The sequence below is a fragment of the Phascolarctos cinereus genome, unplaced genomic scaffold (assembly GCF_003287225.1).
Source record: "Phascolarctos cinereus isolate Bilbo 61053 unplaced genomic scaffold, phaCin_HiC Scaffold_4;HRSCAF=312, whole genome shotgun sequence".
Lineage (NCBI taxonomy): Eukaryota > Metazoa > Chordata > Mammalia > Diprotodontia > Phascolarctidae > Phascolarctos > Phascolarctos cinereus.
In genome coordinates, this window is record NW_027555847.1 from 309,902,363 (window position 1) to 309,923,174 (window position 20,812).

General features: G+C 39.0%; 1 protein-coding gene across 3 annotated transcripts in view; it reads right to left on the minus strand.

Moving 5' to 3' along the window:
- The window catches only part of ATG10 (autophagy related 10), a 301,997-nt gene extending 285,508 nt beyond the window's left edge, over positions 1-16,489 (minus strand). The window contains exon 1 of one of the 3 annotated variants that reach the window (XM_021007803.2): positions 16,235-16,489. The gene's annotated coding sequence lies outside the window, so the exon portion shown is untranslated. The remainder of the gene's footprint in view (positions 1-16,234) is intronic. The other 2 variants (XM_021007812.2, XM_021007792.2) reach the window with 2 other exon arrangements.
- Between the last annotated feature and the right edge of the window lie 4,323 nt (positions 16,490-20,812).

Consider the following 20,812-nt stretch of genomic DNA (forward strand, 5'->3'; position numbering starts at 1 on the left):
AAATTATTTGCCAAATCTACCATTACAACCTATTTCCCATCCATCCTCTTATTTCTACTTATGAAAACCTAAGTCAGACCCTTATTAGCTCTAATTTGGACTGTTAGGATAGCCTTCTAAGTGGTCTCACCACTGCCTGTCTCCCCCTCTTTGACATTTCCTTCACGATACTGCCAAAAATGATTTGCTTAGTGCACAGGTCTGACCACATCACTTCCTCCATAAAAAACCTTCAGTGTTTTCCATTACCTGCAAGATAAAATACCAACTCCTGGGCCTGGCATTCAAAGGGCTTCAAGAGCTGGTTCCAACTTATCCTCCCAAACTTGTTTCATATTACTTCACTTTGTACACTTCCCTTCATTCAAGCCAAACTGGATCATTAGCCTTCCCTGAGCTCTCCTATCTTCTTACCAACATTCATTTGCTTGTACCATGCCTAGAACACACTCCTTCCCTTCTTTCAAGGCCCAGTTCAAAGTGTCAGCTACACTATTAGCCTCCTTCCCTGATTCCAAGCCCACAATGAAAAGTTCAAATTTACAGTATTTAGAGCTGTAAATTACCTAAAAGATTATATAGTGCTCCATGCCTTCGTTTTACAGATGATGAAAGTCAATGAGGTTAAGTGACTTGCAGGAGGTGATTATACAATAATAAGTAGCATATCTGAAATCTGAACACAGGTCTTCTCACTCCAAAGCCAATGCGCATTGCACTTTGATTGGGTACTTCCTTTAAACTTTACCTGCTTTGTATCATGCTTCTGCATACATGCAGTGCCCCTAATCAGATTATAAACTCTTTGAGGACAGAAACTGTAATTTTTCATCTTTTTATGCACAGACACAAGCACAGTGACTTGAGCACAGCAGGTAAATGCTTAACTTTAAACTAAAAACAAAATTTAATAAATGGTTTTTGAACTGAATTCACCATCATTAGTACTATACCATATAATCCTGTTTAAGAAAAACTCATGTTCAGAATAATGAAATCTTAACTCATCAAGTGCAAACTCAATTGCGTTCAGCATACTCTTGTTATTAAGACAGAGTAGTATACAAATGTATTTAGAAAAAAAAATTCTAATGGTTCAAACAAATCTTTAATGTTAAATTATTCAGAATATTCCATTCTCCAAACATTTCATTTAACTGAGATTTTGCCATATTAGTCAAAATAAGTGTTGAACATTACAAATCCATTCAATAGTAATAGATTATCCAGTTAACATAATAGTAGTACTAGAAAGATGACTAAATACATAAAAAAATAAGTAACTTTAGTTGTACATTTTCCCAACAATTTAAAGTCTTGGCTTCCAACAATTGGAGTACTATACAACTTGGCTATAAAATCAAGAATTGTATTAAAAAGGATCTATGCATCTCCACTTAGATCATACAGATGTCATATAATTTTATTGTTTTTTTGCTTGTGTGTATTTTAGCTCATTAAAAGTGAAAATCTAACAATCAACATAGTTACCCTTATCTTTCAACAGTTTTACTCTGATCCTCTCAAGGTTTTATATTTTTAGATGTACAAATCGAGATATTGGAACTTTCATTCATTAGATGGCACAGCATTTTGCAAAGAGCACTGGACCAAGAGTCAAGACATTTATGTTGGAATCTCTGTTCTCACATCTACTAGCTGTTATGACGGTGGGCAAGTCACGTAACCTCTCTGGGGTCCAGCTTCCTTATCTGTAAAATGGAGATGGTAATACTTGTACATATGACAATCTGTGCCTTTCCCACTGGCTGTCCCCCTCCTCACTTCTACCTCTTGGAAATCCTGGTGTCCTTCAAGTCTCACCTGAAGTACCAACTTCTACATTAAATCTTTCCCAATGTTCCCCAACTGCTGATTCAAAGTAAATACTTCCTGGACAACCCTATATTCATTACACACACACACACACACACACACATGTATGCATGTATGTATGTGTATATGTAAATGAATATATACATACATGCTTACACATACATACACATACATATATTATATACATACTTAAATATGTAAGTTTCTTCCCCATTAGACTTTAACCACCTTGAAGGGTCATTATATCACTTTTTATCATTGTATCCCCAGCACTTAGCACAGTGCCTAGTACATAAGCACTTAATAAATGTTCATTGATTCACTGATTGATATACAGAGTATCTCAAAAGTATTAGTGCAATTTTAAGATTTAGCAGCTTAAGGAGGAAAATACTTTTAAGAAACACTATCTAAATGTAAGTTGTTATAGTATGATGTTTTAATGTTCTCCAATCACTTTCTGCACAACAACCCTGTGAAGCTAACGGATGTAAACATTGTTCTTGTTCTTCAATCAGTCCATCAATAAGTACTCATCAAGCACTTAGTCTGCACCAGGCACTGTGCTAGATGAAAGGGATGCAAAGACAGAATAGTCTCGGCTCTCAAGGATTTTACAGATTAGAAAACTGAGGCTCACATGGGTAAAAAGACTTGCTGCAAATCATAGAGCAAGCCAGTACCTGTCAGAGCCACTATTTTAAAAGTCTGGCTTCCTGCCTCCAGGTCCAGTCCATCTTCCTTCCACTACATCATCTTGTCTCTCCATAATGATATTTCCAGTGAAATATGCATACAGTATCAATGGCAATGCTCCCCCCAGGGTGTGCCAGCATATTCAACCCATGCTTTATGCATGCCTATGAGTAAAGCACAATGTCAAAGATAATCCTTAAAGATAGATAACACGGTAAACACTTGATATTTTTAAACAGATATATGAGTCTAGGGCACTATTAAGAACAGAAAACAATCTTAATTCTAAATACAAAACCCAATTCCAAACCACACTTTTTCCTTAACAATAAGCCTTTTATTTCATATGAAAATAAATGTTTCATAGCAAAAAATATAAGGTATTTAATAAATATATCTTCAGTTTCATATTTATTAAATAGTTGTTTTAATTTTTTTGAGCTTCTAACTACAATACTTTCAGATACAGCTAAAGCTTGAGTGATTTTCACAGAGCAGAAAAGGTAGTTTCACCAAATTACAATCTAGCAAATAGGACAGGAAGGATACAGAAGCCTTGAAACTACTGATATTACAACTCTGGGAAAGCAAGTCTAGTGAACTCTTAACACTATGGATATGCATCATTCAACTGCTCTTTCTTTTTTAATTTAAAACAATTTCCATTGACTATCCTCCAAAATAACACTTTGTGTGATTTCTTTTCTAGTGTAGGTGGAGCTGACTTTTCATTATTTTTGGTTGGTGACATTTCTTTTTACTAATCTAAAAACCACATAAAATCAATATTACCTAGATTGGGAAAAGGAGGCTAAAAATGATAAAGAAAAACAAGTTATCTTTCATGGACAAATGAAAAAATCTTCCTTTTTTTTGGGGGGACGTACAGGCTTAGCACGGCTGAATGGAGTTGGGGGGTCAAGAGAAGATGAGATCCGGCAGCTTCACAAAGTTTTGGGACACTGGAAGATGGGCAAAGCTCAGAAAGGAGATACTGTTCAAGGAAGACCGGATGTGCTCTGTAGACAAACCACCACCAGTATAAGTCATCTTTTGGATCAAAGCATGACCTAGGGGCAGTGTACTTTTTCACCCACTGGCTGCAGAGACAAGAGGCTGAGGGTGTCTTCTCTCTTCCATCCCCTATGTATGCAGACAGGGATTTTTCTCTGTAGGGCTTCCTACCCCTGTTACATAGATCTTTCACATTCACTATGCAGTGGTATATATTTTTTTCAATTGATATTGATCTTGTTACATAAAGAGTTCTTTCTCTACTGTTTTGAATATGACTATAAATGTCCCTAGATTTTGCTAAGTGGGGGGTGGGGTGGGGAGGAAGGGGGAAAGAAACAGTTGTGAGGTGGTTTTATATAAGCTAGGACTTTACCCATTTTGAGTACCCAAGTGGTCAAGTAAACCACCTAAGGGCACATTTTATGAGCTATTTATCCTGTATTTTCACAGCTAAACTCCCAAAGACAGAATTAGAATGGAGCCTGGGGCTTTTTTTTCTCTTTGTCCCTCAGACTGAATCATTACTATTGGCTGTAATCTCCTTTTGTGACTGCCGGCCAGGAAGGCCGCCCCAAAACTAGGTATTTCTTCTATCTCCTCCTCATGACCGGACCCACCTCCAATAATAATAATAATAATAAAATAGCCAGTTTTTGTATAGCACTTTAAGCTTTGTAAAGGACTCTTTATACGTTATCTCACTCAACCCTACAACAATCCTGTGAGATAGGTGTTAGTATTAGCCTATTTTACAGATGAAGAAACTAATGCTGAAAAGTTAAATGACTTGCCCAGGGCCAGATAGTGGTAGTCTGAATTTGAATTTGGGTCTTCTAACCTCAGGCTATTATGCACTCTGTCCCCAGGCTGCCTCTAGTCTAGGGAGACAGGAATGGACCGGGAAGTGAAGGCAAAGAACTAAAGAAGAAAGTTCTGCTCCAAATGGTCCAACAGGTGGAGACAGGACTGTGAGATTTTCAGCCATGCTCTTTTCTGATTGGGAAAGGCAAGAGTGAGAAAAGTTTAGAGAGAGACATTCTAAGCAGTACCGGGTACTGTGCATTTGAAAAAAAGGAACAAAGATAATTTCTAACCGATTATACCAGCCTTTCCCATAAGAAGGGGTGGAGACTGTCAGAAAAGTCTGTGGTGCCAAATCTTGACTCTTTTAGGTAAAAGGATATTGTTTTGATGCTTCCCAGATGATGTGTGTCTTTTTTTTAAATTATGGGACCTAGAATCTAAAAAGCCACTCCCCCTCTTCACATGCAGTTGTTTGCAGGAATTATGAACTAACAACCTGACTGAACACAGGGATATGGCTAAAGCAAGCAGAGGAACCAAGAAAAGGTATATACTGTTTATTAGTCCCAGTGTAGAACTGTTATCCCCATTCTACCAATAAACTTAGCAGTTATCAAGGTGAGTTCCAGGGCTATAGCAGCTCTCCCATCTGCCCTCTACCTTGGGTAGTGGTAGTAGGGGAGCTCCCACTACCACCACCCTGGTCTGAGCCCTCAATATCCTGCTGCTAAGTACTACAATCATTTCCTAAATCATTTCCAGAGCCCATGCTCCTCCCTCCCCTTTCTAAACCATTATCTTCGTGCATATATTTAGTCTTGGGAGGCCCAGTCAGGTGAATTACTGTCTGTTTACTTCACCTCACGGTTCTCCATTAGTCCTTGCCAGCAAGGAAGCGCATGTGTCACCCTAAAGCCATCACAACCCTAGGCTTCTATTGCCATAGTGCCCTTCTTGGGAGCTGCCCACCAGTCCCCATAGGAACCAAGGTCAAATATTCTGTACAACATCCGTAACAAGTTTTCATCTGGCCTTTGCTTGAAGAACTTGGGGAGGGGTGGGGAGACCCACTGCCCCCCAGAGCAGCTCAGCTTTCAGACAGCTAATTCTTAGAAAGCTTTTCCTTACACAGAGCCTAAATCTGACCCTTTTTAAAATTTCTACCCACTGCTAGTTCTGTCCTCAAGGAGAAAACAGAACAAGGCAAATCCCTCTTTGGAGGGAAGGCCTTTCAAATACTTGAAGAAAGCTATCACCACAGCTAGAGACCCTTGGGTAAATGATATCTAGAAAGGATAATAGCTCACATTTATATAGTGCTTTATGGTTCACAAAACATTTTCCTCACAACATCACTATTAGATATCCTAAGGTTAGAGATGGGGAAGGAGAGATAAAGTAACTTACATACCCAAGGTCACATGCCTAGTGTTAGAGACAGGAATCTAACACCTTCTGATCCCAAATATTATTATCTTTCCACTCAAAATAATAATCACTATTAAGATATTAGCAATTTGGTTTAAATTAGTTCCAAAGGACTGCAAGTCTTGCAAGGATCTCAGGAATGGGATACTGGATTACTAAATTTCGGCAGGTAAAGGTGGCAACAGGAAAGAGTTTAGGACATAGGGCAAATGGATACATGGGTGGGGCACTGTGGTGGGGGGCCTGGGCAGCTGTAACATTTTATGAGCACCTCAGGGTACTGAAATGGAGCAGTAAAAAAAATGAGACAGATGGAAAATACAGCCTACTTCACAATTTTTCCTGCTAACAAACATATGGATTTGGAATAGCTGTTAGAAAGTTACAGAATGAATTTTCTACAATGGCCTTTAGCCAAAAGCAATACAATTCTGACCTAAAAGATATGTTTTCCTTATGGCTTTTTTATTTATTTTTCTGAAACACAAAAGGATATGCACTGGACAGCTGTGTACCAACCAATGCAAATGAACTAAGAATTAGGCCAAAATTCAGCCTTCACAGAATGTCTTAAGAAAGGTTTAATTGTGTCTATCATTTAGGAATCTCTGTTAGAGCCACCTAAAAAGTAGAGTTTGAACAACAAATCCTGCAATCATATGGATTTGAAATGTTTTCATCTTTCCCATAACACGATCACAGAACCAGAAATGGAAGGGGGCCTCAGGACCATCTAGCCCAACCTTCTAATTTACAGAGGAGGAAGCTTGAGGACCAGGGAAGTTAAGTGACTTGCCCAAGGTTACAGAGACAGTACATACATTCAGAGAGCTGAGATTTGAAGCCGGGCCTTGAGATCTGAATCCAGAGCCAATGCCCTTTCCACTCTAATATACAGCTTTGCATATTTAAAACTCTACAAAAAATAATAAAAGAATTTTTTTTAGGTTTCACTTATTTTTCTTTTTCATTTTTTGCCAATCTATTTTCCTTTCTTTTTATTAGACTTTCTATCCTATCTACAAATTGTTCTTTTATTATTTAATCAATACTATGACACCAACTATCTTTGGTCCCAAGATATTTTTACTTTTATAATAACCGACAAGATAATGCTATTTTGCTTGTATTGTTTTTTCCCAATAGTAATGATCAATTGGTGCTGATCTACCTATACCCTCACTAGTTTCCATCTCCATCCTCCACCAGTGGCTGATGCTGGAGTGCCTTCTGCAGCCACAGGATAATAACAACATTTACACAGCATTTTAATTTTCAAAGCATTTCCACACTCATTCTCTCATTTGATACCTGTAAGCTAGGCATAGCAGCTATTATTCCCATTTTAAAAGTAAGGAAATTGAAGCTCAGAGATAAGGTCAAGTGACCTTACCAAGGTCATATTGGCAGAAAACAGGTGAAGCAGGACTAGAACTGAAGAATCTAACGTTCTTTCTACTAACATCAGGCTCACTACTCAGCTTCTCTTTGCTTTGCAAAAGTTTTCTGGCATGTTCTTATAGAACTGAAGAACTCAGCTAAAGTATATATTATATGTAAAACACATTTCATGGTGTATTTGAAGTCTCTACTAAAATTTTGCCTCATGGAAAAGATGGTACCTGAACTAAGCCCTGAAGGAAGAGAGGATTTCAACAGGTAGAAACAAAAGGCGGAATCTTCATCCTGGCAGAGAACAACGTAAATAAATACAGACACAAGGGGGAAAAGTAACTTAGGGAATATGAACAGTCACAGTTTTGAAGAAGCAGAGAATATGTGAGGAGAATAGTGCAAAACAAGGCTGTAAAGGTAGTTTGGACCCAAATTGGGAAGGACCTTAAATGCTAAAATAGCAATTGAAGTTTATTCTATAGGCAACTGAAAAAAGACCAGAAGTCTCTAACTGGCCAAAAGGCCATAGCCTAGGAAAGAGGTAATAAGGGCCTGAATTAGGGTGGCGGCAGTAAGCAGAAAGGAGGGATTAGATGTAAGAAATTGCTAAGGAATATCAACAGGATTTAGGAAGTGATTAAATGTGGGGGGTCCAGCATGGAAGAAGACTGCAAAGTCTCGAGTCTGAAATAATGGTATTACCTTTAACAGAACAAGTGAAGTTAAAAAAGGAAGGATATTGTTTTTTGTTTTTTTTATTTGCAGCCCATGTGGCAACTCCTATGGAGAAGCAGCCAGCCATCCCCACCAACTGCCAACTAACTGCCACCTGTCAGGCAGACAAGACACTCTGAGAGACAGGCAAGATGCAACACATGCCAAGCAAGTCAAATCACCAGCCTAGGTCAATCACTACCTGCCCTCAGACCCCAGTGGAGACAGCCTGTGACTGAATCCAAAAGCCTTGGGAAAGGATTGATTCAAAATCACTGGCACCACCTAAAGCCTAGGTCCTCCTGCAGTCACCCAGGGGAGCAATCACTGAAGTGAGCTGGCCCATCTTCTCCAAAACCACCAAGTGCTAACTAACTGCCCTCAATCAGAAGGTAAGCCCAAAAGCCCCAGGAATGGCAGCCCCTCCCAGCCCAATCCTCTGCAGCCATCATCCCAAGAAGCAACTCCCTGAGTAACCTGGCAATTGCTTCAAGTTCTGAAGTCACAGCCATCGAAGGCCCAGAAAAGAAAGCTCTCACTACCAAAGAGCTGGGCATTTTTATATTATTCAAGAAAATAGTATGATTTTGTCAGTAGAAATACTGTTTTAAAAGATGCTTTACCACCCGCTTTGCCTCTGCACCCTAATGGGGATTTTCCATCTGACTTACAGCTGAAACCTGTATTTGTTGTCTACTCCATCAGAATGTGAGATCCTCGAGAGTAGGGACTGTCTTACTTTTCTATTCATATCCCATGCACAGTAAGCACTTACTAAATGCTTTCACAATCATTCATTAATTTGGGGAAGGAGGGGAAGAAGACAGAAGGAAGATGAGCTCAGTTTTTTACTAAGTTTGAGTTATTAGGACACACCTAAGAAGAGAGGTCCAGGTGACACACAGAAATATAAAGCTGGAGCTCCAGAATTCAACGCTAGAGCTATAGATTTGGTAATCATCTGCATAGAAAAGAAATATGAAGTCATGGTAATGGATGAGATCACCAAGGGAAAGAAGAAATTCTGAAACAATATTTGGGAAATGCCCACATTGGGAATGGAAGGAAGAGGTAACAGCAAAGTAAAACAAGAAGACCAGGAAATACCTTCACAGAAGTAAAAGGACAAAAGTACTAATGATGAGGTGCTCAGCAGCATCAAATGTCAAAGAGGTCATTTTGGTGATACATTTTACAGAACTGATGAGTAAGTTCTGCCTATGTGCCTACGGGTAAAATCACTGAAATCTCTCTGGACTTCAGTTTCATTCACAGCAAATATTTAGAGGTGGAAGTAACCTTGGAAATCATTAATTCCAATACTCTCATTTTACACATGGGAAAATTGAGGCCCAGAGAGGCTGACTTACCCTAGATCATACAGCAATTAAGTGCCTGTGACAAGATTCTTCTGGTATCTCTAAGGTCCCTCCCAGCTCTTAATCCTATTTTCTGAAATTTAAAATTACTACAAGGCTTCTGAAAACAAACTTTTGGATACTGAGTTTCAGATAAGCAAGGAAAAGATCTATGTAAAGCTATCCAATAAGAAGTAGGAAATTAAAGACCAGAGAATAGGCAAAAGGACTGGCTGGAGAAGTAGAACTGATTACAGAGTATCAACACAAAGTAGAGAGCTAAAAACAAAAGACCAGCTAATTTCCTCAAAGAAATAAACAGAAATTGTAGCAAGGAGCCAAAGCAGGGCAAGGGAGTGTCACTGGGAGAAACAGCAAGTTGCTGGCCATTTCTGCTGGACTATACAGTGTGTGGAGGGGGATCTAATACGAGAAGACAGGAAAGAGGGAGCAGTTCTTTTTGTAGTGGCAAAGAATTGAAAACTAAGGAGGTGCCCTTCAATTTGGGAATGGCTGAACAAATTATGGTATGTGACTGTAATGCAAGAATAAATGTATTTATATATGCATTAAGAAATGATGAAAGGGGCAGTTTCAGAGAAACCTAAAAAGACTTACATAAACTAAAACAGAGTGAAGTGAGCAGAACCAGAACAACTTATACAATAACAATACTATAAAAACAAATAACTTTGAAAAAGGGAGAGAAATTAGATTTTTGTTAACTGAAAAAATATGAATAAACTTTTATAAATGAAACAACAGAAAAAGTACAAAGAGGCCAGGTTATCAGGAGCTTTAAATGGCCAGGAGTTGATATTTGATTCTTTTTTTTTCCCCTGGAGCTCAATTTTACTTTATTTTTTTACTAATTTATTTTGATTTATCAACAATCATTTCCATAAGCTTTTGAGTTTAAAATTTTTCTCCCCCTTCCTCCCCACCACCCTCCCCAAGATGGCGCACAATCTGATATAGGCTATAAATATAATTCCTATTAAACATATTTTCACATTAGTGATGTTGTAAGTAAGAATTAGATCCAATAGGAGGAACCACCAGAAAGAGGAAACAAAACTCAACAGAAGAAACAAAACAGCAAATAGTATGTTTCAATCTGTTTTCAGACTCCATATTTCTTTCTCTTGATGTGGATAGCATTTTCCATCATGAGGCCTTTGGAGATGTCTTAGATCCTTATATTGCTGGGAAGGGTTAAGTTTATCAATATTATCCATTGCACAATGTGGCTGTTATTGTGTACAATGTTCTCTTGGTTCTGCTTACTTCACTCAGCATCAGTTTATTTAAGTCTTTCCAGGTTTTTCTGAAGTCTGCCTGCTCATCATTTCTTATTGCACAATAGTATTCCACTACATTCATATACCACAACTTGCTCAGCCATTCCCCAGTTGATGGGCATCCTCTCGATTTCCAATTCTTTGTCACCACAAAAAGAGCTGCTATAAACATTTTTATTCATGTGGGTCCTTTTCCCATTTGTATGATCTCTTTGGGACATAGCCCTAGAAGTACTATTGCTGAGTCAAAGGTATGCACATTTTTATAGCCCTTTGGACATAGTTCCAAATTGTTTTCTCTCCAAAATGGTTGGATCATTTCACAACTCCACCAACAATGCATTAGTGTTCCAATTTTCCCACATCTTCTCCAATATTTATCATTTTCTTGTTTTGTCATGCTGGCCAATCTGATAGGTGTGATGTGGTACCTCAGAGTTGTTTTGATTTACATTTCTCTAATCAATTTAGATTTAGAGCACTTTTTCATATGACTATACATGGCTTGAATTTCTTCATCTGAGAACTACCTGTTCATGTCCTTTGACCATTTTTGATATTTGATTCTAAACAAAACAGGGAAGAAAATAATATGGTCAGACCTATGCTTTAGAAAAATCACCTTAGCAGCTGAGTCAAAGATGAATTGGAGTGAGAAGAGACTTGGGGCAGGGAGACCACTTAAAAGGCTATTACAATAGACCCTTGAAGACATTATGAACGGGGCAGCTAGGTGGCACAGAGGATAGAGCACTGGCCCTGAAGTCAGGAGGACCTGAGTTCAAATCCAGCCTCAGACCAAATACTTGACACTAGCTGTGTGACCCTGGACAAGACCCCAATTGCCTAAAAACAAAAAAAAAAAAAGAGAGAGATCATGAACACCTGAAGTAGGGTTGTTGCTGTGCAAGGAAAGGTAATGTATACAGAGAAGTTCTGAAAGCAGAACCATAAGATTTGGCAACAGATTGGATGTGCAAGGTGAATGAGACTGAGGAGTCAAAGATGACACTGAGGTTTCAAGCTCTGGTGACTAGGAGGATCGTGAAGCCCTCAGCAGTATACAAGGAAGTTCAGAAAAAGAGAGGGCTGGAGGATGGGAGAAAAATTAGTTCTGTCTTGAAGATGTTGCATATGAGTTGCCTCCTGGACATTCATCCATTTTTAGAGGTTCAAAAGGTAGCTGGTGATGAATGACTATAGCTCAGAAGAAAGGCTAGGTATAGATATAAAAATCTAAGAGTCATCTGCATAGAGCTGATCATTGTATCCATAGGAGTTGATGTGATCACCAAAAGAAGATGTATGGAGAGAAAGAGAAAAGGGCCCAAGACCAAGCCTTGAGATATTTCCAGGGTTGCTGTTGTTTGTCCTTCTAATGACATCAGGAGGGGATGTCTTGACTTGCAAGTGAATTAGATTTAAGTGAGGCAGGGCTGTGCAAAGTCATCAGCCTCACTCTCTCCAGTGGCAAGACATGGGTCAGAACGACTGGTGAGATGGCCCCCACAAAAAAGCCTAAAGCTTGGCACAGTGCCTCCTCACCCTTAGGTAAGTGGAACCCAACTTTAACATAAAATTCAAAATGAAGAAATGGGCTGGGGAAAATGAGCAAACTACAAAAAATTAACTCGACCATAAAAAGCTACTACAACAGCCAGGAAGATTAAGGCATAAACTTAGGAGAAGACAACAATGTGAAAATAACTACAACCAAAGCCTCAAAGAAAAATGCTAACTGGACCGAAGGCCAGGAAGAATTCCTGGAAAAGTTAAAGAAAGAGATAAGAGTGGTAGAGGAAAAATTGGGAAAGGAAATCAGAGTGATGTAAAAAAAATATGAAAAGAGAATAAACAGCTTGATAAAAGACACACAAAAAATAATGAAGAAAATAACACCTTAAAAAATAGAATTGGCCATAACGGTAAAAGAGGCACAAAAATTTCCTTAAGAAAAAAACTCTTCAAAAAGTAGAACTGGCCAAATGGAAAAGGAAGTACAAAAATTCATTGAAGAAAAGAACTTATCAAGCAAAATAGGCCAAATTGGAAAAAGAGGTACAAAATCTCACTAAAGAAAATAATTCCTTAAAAATTAGAATTGAGTAAGTAGAAGCTAATGACTCGACAAAGACATCAAAACACAATTTTTAAAAAGTCAAAAGAATGAAAAAATAGAAGAAAATGTGAAATATTTCATTGGGAAAAAATAACCCAGAAAATAGATCAAGGAGAGATAATTAAAAACTATTAGACTACCTGAAAATCATAATCAGAAAATGAGCCTACACATAATATTTCAAGAAATTATCAAGGAAAATTGCTCCAATATTTTAGTTTCACAGGGTAAAATAAAAATTGAAAGAATGTACCTATCACCACCTAAAAGAGATCACAAAAGGAAAACTCCCAGGAATATTATAGCCAAACTCGAGAGGTCCCAGGTCAAAGAGAAAATATTGCAAGCAGCCAGAAAGAAACCATTCAAATGTTGTGGAATGACAGTCAGGATCACACAAGACTTAGCAACTTCCACGTTAAAGAAGTAGAGGGCTTAGAAGATGATATTCCAGAAGGTAAAGGAACCAAGATTACAACCAAGAATAACCTACCCAGCAAAACTGAGTATAATCCTTTGGGGGAAAAATGGATATTTAATGAAACAGAGGATCTTCAAGCATTCCTGATGAAAAGACCAGACCTGAATTTTTAGAAAAGTTGACACAAACAGAAAAACTCAAGAGAAGCACTCATCAGAATTGGTTCAAAGAGGGAAGAATATATATATAAACACACTCAACTGGGTATATAGGAGTGGAAGGGGATAAGAGATAGGGGTGAGGGCAGATTAAGGGAGGCAGTGGTCAGAAGCAAAACAGACTTTTGAGGAGGAAAAGGATATAAAGAGAGAGATAAGGATAAACAGAAGAAAAAAGGATGGAGGGAAATACAGAGTAATCATAGCTGTGAATGTGAATGGGATGAACTAACCCATAAAATGGAAGTGAATAGCACAATTGATTAGAAACCAGAATCCAACAATATGTTGTATATAACAGACACCTGAAATAGAAAGACACACATAGAGTTAAAATAAAGTGCTGGCATAGATTCTATTATAGTTCAGCTGAAGTCAAAAAGGCACGGGTAGCAATCATGATCTCAAAGTAAAAGCAAAAATTGGTCTAATTAAAAGAAATAATCAGGAAAATTACATTTTGCTACAAGGTACCACAGAAAATACAGTAATATCAAAATTTTTTATAGCAAGTTTCTCTGATAAAGGCCTCATTTCTCAACTATTTAGGGAACTGAGTCAAATTTATAAACATGAGAGCCAGTCCCCAACTGATAAATGGTCAAAGTATATGAAAAGGCAGTTTTCAGAAGAAATCAAAGCTACCTATAGTCATCAAATCACTATTGATTAGAGAAAGGCAAATTCAAACAACTCTAAGATACCACTCTACCCCCATCAGAAATAACAAATGCTGGAGGGATAAGGGAAAACAGGCACATTAATGAATTGTAGGAAGAGTAGTGAACTGGTCCAATTATTCTTCGGAACAATCTGCAACTATGTGCAAAGGGCTATAAAACAGTACATACCCTTTGATCCAGCCACACCACTATTGAGTCTGTACCCCAAAGAGAACAAAGAAAAAAGAAAAGGACATACACATACAAAAACATTTATAGCAGCTCTTTTTGTGGTGGCAAAGAATTGGAAATTGAGGGGATGCTCATCAATTGGGGAATAGCTGAACAAGGTGTGGCACATGATTGTGATAGAATATTTTTGCGCTATAAGAGATAACTAGCAGCATGGTTTCAGAAAAACATGGCAAGGTCCATATGAATTAATGTAAAGTGACGCCAGAAGAGCCACGAGATCATTGCGCACAGTAACAGCAATGTTGTAATGATGATCAAATGTGAAAGACTTAGCTACTCTGGTCAATATAATGATCCAAGACAATTCCAAAGGACTCATGATGGAAAAAAAGGTTATCCACCTCCAGAGAGAGAACTGATGAACTGTGAGTGCAAATTGAAATATAATTTTCTCATTTTTTTATGACATGGCTAATATGGAAATATGTTTTGAATGATTTCACATGTATAACTGATATCATATTGCTTGCCTTAATGGGTGGGGAAGGGGAGGGAGAGAATCTGGAACTCAAAATTTAAAAAGAAAAGAACATTAAAAAATAAATACTTTTTTTTTAATTTAAGAAAAGAACTAGGCACGTTTTGCCTGGAGGAAACCCAAGAAGGATGTGTCAGTTGACAAGAGCCATCATGTGGATGAGGCATCAGACTTGTTTTATTTGGCCTAGGATGCCAGAACAAAGAGCAATAGGTAAAGTTACAAAAAAGCAAGCTTGGGCTTAACATCAGGAAAAAATTCCTAATAATTTGAGTTGTCCAGAGATGGAATGGACTGCCTTGAAGGATGATGAGTTCCCTGCCTTTGGAAGTTTTCAAGCAAAGTTAAAAAGACTACTTGTCATGTATGGGTTGGACTAAATGTCCCTAAGGTCCTTTCCAACTCTCAAATTCCCCTGATTCTGTTAAGTCACTTAATCTCTGTGGACTTGTTTCAACTATAAAATGACGAGATGACCTCAGAACAGCCTTTCTAAATCATATGAGTCTACTTATTTTATGCTATAAATTTTACTATCACCTCACTGCAATGCTTAGGGATACCAAACTCAACATGGTACTACTTACTATGTTGATCTCAATGAGGTATATTTAATCTGTACACATGCCTTCTGCTCCTCTGCACTCTTTAAGGAAAAGATGGATAAACTTAGGACTTTCATCTCTCAAACTAGCCCTCCAACAAAAATTTCTGGCAATACCTTGTCCTTATCAGATTTTAACAATCATGAATAGGCAGGTTATACTGCTGAGAAACTTTAATGTTTTAGCTATTTGATACATTTCAGATTATCCTTTCCCATTTTGTCATGTATTGTTTCATGTAACTTACACTTCTCCATGGTTACATTTCAGTGGACTTAAGTGGTACCTGGATGCAGCCTATCAAGTAATTTGAGATCCACTGTTCAAATGTGTTATTCCAGGCAAAAGGAAAAAAGTCAGCTCCAAATTAACAGCTCCTAAAGGCCTGCTAAATGCAGCATTTTCAGCTGGAAAGTCCTTATCCTGCCTTAAATATGCAAAAAAAACAAACAAAAACAAAAAACAAAACCCACTTGTGCTGTCAGTGCCTTACAAAAAGACCTTCCTGATCACTCCCACCTCATGGGGTCCTTGCTTCCTAACCCACCCCTTTTTACCCCATAAAATCTTGCAAGTGCCCAGCTGGTAGCCCCGGACAAGAGAGGAAGCTCCCCGAGGGCAGGGGCTGCCAAAGCTTTTTCTCGGAATCCCCAGCACTAGGGACAGTGCCTGGCCCTGGGAACCACTGGGTGGATCGCGGCCAGGCCCAGTGGCAGCCGGGGGGATGGGGGGCGGGGACAGCCCGGGCCGCGCCGCCTTGCTCACCCCGCCCCCAGCCCTGGCTCGGGCCCAGGAGACAAGAAATAGGCTGCCAGGGAGGGCGGGGCCTCCCCTCTCTCCCCTCCCTTCCCCCTCTTCCTTCCGGAAGTCCCCAGGCGCTTGTGGGGACAGGCGAGCGGACAGACTGCTGGATAGAAGGATACTCACTCCGCTCCGCTCTGCCCCTTGCTCCGTCGCCGAGACGGACAGCGGGCGCGGAGGCGGGGCGGCGCGGGACGAGCCACGGAACAGGCGGCTAAGTCCTCTCCCCTCCACCGCCCTTCCCAGCCCCGGGGGCAGAGGCTTCCCCTAAAAGTGAGCGACGGTCGCCGGCACCTCGGGAGAGGAAGGAGGAGGAACCGCCGGCGAGCCCCGCCCCCGGCCGCCCTTCCTCCCATGATGGCCCGGCGGCCGCCAGAGGCCGCCCGTCAGCGTGGGCGGGAGGATGCGGAGGAGTCTGACGTACATTTCCAGTGCGGAAGAGGGGCGGGGCGACCTCCCTCTTCGCTGGTGACGTCATCCGCCTCCGGAGCTAACTAGGTTCCCAAGTTCTCCACCCCTTCTCTTTACGCAGCCCTACCCCCACCTTCCTGTGCAGTTTTGGGGGGGAAGAAAAAGGAGCGGAGGAAGGATCGCCATTGGCCTACTAGCATGTTTTTGAGTGGGGAGCAAAGTCAACGCAGCTCCAGCTTGGGGGTGGGAAAGGCAGTCACCAAATCCGGTGGTTGAGTTATTATGCAAATTATGCACATACACAGACTCTGTCAAGAACAACTTTACAATTCTTGAAAATAAAAGAGTGGAGGAATAAGAGGAAAGTGAGGGCAACCCACAATCCACCCACTAGAGAGAACAGGGATTGGTCCTGCTAAGCATCTCTCCCACCCACCCACCCACCTCCATCCTACCACCAAGACATATAAGCTCAAAACACCCCTTGACAAATAACCAAGGCTACAGAAATATGGGAAGATTAGGGGAAAGGATGGAGAAAGGGGGAAAGAGTTAACGGGGGAGGGGGAGGGAGCGACAACAGTACCATATATGGCACCCTCAGAAAAATCCAGCAAGATCCGAAACTCTGGGATAAAAACTCTGGGCTGGGAGAAAAAAGGAAAGGTCGAAGTTAGAGAAGAAAAGAGATAAATGTAGGAAGAATGAAGTAGTGGTAGGAAGAGGACTGAAACACTTGAGGATGAGACAGCAGACATCTGAGAAAAAACTACAGCGTCTGCTGCTGGCAAGACATCAGAATCTTATTAATATGAAAAGGAACAGGTGGATGCAGAAAATGAAATGGAGGAAGGATGACCTGCCTTTAAAACTACACAGTAAAGTTACATGAATGACAGCTGTTTAACTATCTTCTCCAGTTTTAGAAGTGCTGCTTAAAAATGTGTACTCCCCATGATTAGCTTTTCCATTGCAAAGATAATTTCAAAATTCATTTACACATAAAAATTTAGGGGATTTAAATGTAATACCCTGTTACCACAATTAGCTAATTTTGTTCCTAGGGGGCAATATAATGACCCCTAAGACCTGCTTGGTTCCCTCTCCTTCTGCTTTAGGGAGGTTTTTTTAGATGAAGAGTTCTGAGTTCAGTCACAATCTTGTTGATCCCCCAGTTAAGAAAATTCCTAATATTTAAACAGAGGTTGGGCTGTCTGCCTAACTTTTTATTTCTATCTATGCCTACTTAACCCTGGCCTCTTTGTGGTTGAGACAAAATTCAATTTACTGGAAACATTTGAGTAATGAAATAGCAAATTATAATGTCTTAAAATAACCATCCAGGGATGAAGTTGGGGAATTAGATGACCTTTTCTTTTTTCTTTCTTTCTTTCCTTTTTTTTTTTGCACACGAAGCTGCTAATCTATTATGTACAACTTGCTATTCGTCTTAAACATATAATAAAATTATCATGTAACTTTCTTTTTCCTTTTTTTCTTCTCCCACCCCAGAAATGGTTACCATTAGACACAAATGTGTGTGTGTGTGTGTGTGTGTGTGTGTGTGTGTGTGTGTGTGTGTGTGTGTAAAATCATTCTATACATCTATTTCTCGTTTCTCTGAATGTAGATAGCATCTTCCCTCACAGGTCCTTTGTAGTTAATTTTAATATTTATAATAGTCAAAATTACTTAGTCCCTCAAAGTTGTTCTTAAAACAATATTGCTATTACTGTATACAACATTCTCTTGGTTATATTCATTTTGCTCTTCATCTTTTCATGCAAGTCTATCCATGTTTTTTTAAGATCGTTGAGCTCATCATTTCCTTTAGCTCAGTAGTATTCTATCACAATCATATACTACAACTTGTTCTGCCATTCCCCAATTGACAGACATCTCTGCAGTTTCCAGTTCTTTCCTAATATGAAGAAAGCTGCTATGTGTATTTTAAAACATTTAGGTTCTTTTCCTTTTTCCCTAATGATCTTGGTATTACTGGGTCAAAAGGTATAGGCATTTTAGTAACTCTTTGGGCATAATTCCAGATTGCTCTCCAACGTGGTTGGATCAGTTCACAGTTCCACCAACAGTGAATTAGTGTCCCAATTTTTCCACATACCCTCCAACATTTGTTGCTTTCCCTTTCAATCATTTTAACCAGTCTAATAGGTATAAAATGATATCTCAAGGTTGTTTTGTTTTGCATTTCTCTAATCAATAATGATTTAGGCATTTTTTCATATGACTGTAAATTGTTTTGATTTCATCGGAAAACTGCCTATTCACATCCTTTGACTATTTATCAATTGGGGAATGACTCATATTCTTATAGATTAGACAAAGTTCTTCATATGTTTGAGATATGAGAACTTTATCTAAGAAACTGTCTATAAAATTTCCCCCCAATTTTCTGCTTTCCTTCTTATCTTGGCTACATTCATTTTATTTGTACAAAGACTTTTTAATTTAATGTAATCAAAATTATCCATTTTATACCTCACAATGCCTTCTATCTCTTGTTTGTTCATAAATTTTTCACCTATCAATGAGTCTGATAAATAATATATTCCATCTGACCTTCCTGAGCTGACCTTTTCTTGAAGTCTCCCTTTAGCCTGGGTATTCTGCTTGGTAGATGGCTATAGAGTCAATGACTGTCTCTGGTATCTCCTACCTTGCCACAACTCTATCCTCCCTTTGCTCCTCAACTGTTTTCTAGGATAGCTTCTTTCTTTTATACAAATTCTTAGAGCTGACCTAGTCTCTCACTAAGCAGCTTTGTTTAATTCTGGGAGGTGAGTAGGCCCAGTTCACACTCAATTCTCATTGTTCGGTTCAATCAAAAACTATTCTTACCTAACAAGGGTAGTTACTTCTAAGAGCTGAGATAATCAATAGCATCCCCACCCTTATACTGACAATCTTGTGAATTAGAGTCAATGGTATTACTCTTACATAGTCACACTCCAAGAAACTCAAACACCCGTAGGTTAAATGACTCAACAAAGATCACACAGCTAGTTAATACTGGAGCTGGAACCAGCACCTAGGACTGCTGACTCCCAGTTCAATGTTCTTTTTTTCAGCTACCAAACTACCATTAAAGAAATCTATCATTAAAGGTATCTGAAGGTATTTTAATGCTCAATAATTCACCCATTACAAGAGAAGAAACTAAAAGGAATGAGTAACACAAAAGAAGGTCAAACCTTACTTCTGAACAAAAAATAGTTATTAGTGCTCAAAGAAAAGAAATTAAGATTACAGTAGGTATAGTTTAAACTTAGAAACGATAAAGCAGTAATTGCAAGTATTGTACAACTAATGTTTACCCATCATTTCTACATACTCTGATAGCAATGGCTATTGAACGTCCAATAATTCATTGCAAAGCTATTAAGCTTAGAACTGAAAAGGGATGATTACAGTATATGCTATCATAATGGCAAAGCTAGGCTGCCAGACCACCAGAACACACACAACAATTAAGGAAAAGCATTTAATAGGTTGCAAGAACACATCAAAAACACTATCAAATTAATCTGACAAAATCTGGCCACTACTTTTGCCTCATTCAGAACAAATACTGGGCCTATTACTTATAAGGAGTTCATGGCTCTGGAAAAGCCCATCAGTTGGATACAATCATTTTAATCACAATCATTGATAGTATTCACCAAAAGAAAAATCAACATGTTCAAAATTATATTTAGAAGACTGTTTATTCAACTAGGTACTCTAAAAATATCTCTAACTAAATACAAGTTCTGTTATCTTTTCTAGCCTCCCATTCTTTTTGTCTTCTCTCCCTCCTTTCCTATTTACTCCTCCTTTTCTTCATCTTCCCTACCAACACAGGGAAAGAACCCAATCCATCTTTATGTCTGACTTATTGTACTGACTAAAACTGTGAGAAGTTGGAATACTATTTATTTGGGGTTGATAAGGGAACTGTGTCCTAAGCCATCTTTCCTTAAATGGTACTCGAATCCAAGCATTAAATTGGCTAAGCCCTCTGGGTGACAGGTAAGGTTTGGAGGGCCCAAAGACCACAGGTTGCTAAGAAGCATGAACTGGAAAGCAATATACAGTGATTTGCAGAACTAGTTAGGAAAGGAAGTTGCCTAAATCAATCAAAACATCCCTAAATATGAACAGATGGACACAATTCTGGGCACCAGTATAGCATGCATACATGATGTCCATATTGAAAGTCATTGTTGGATCTGTTTGTGAAAGAGCAAAAATAAAACTCACTCTATCTTACAGGCTTTAAAAATCACGTTCCAA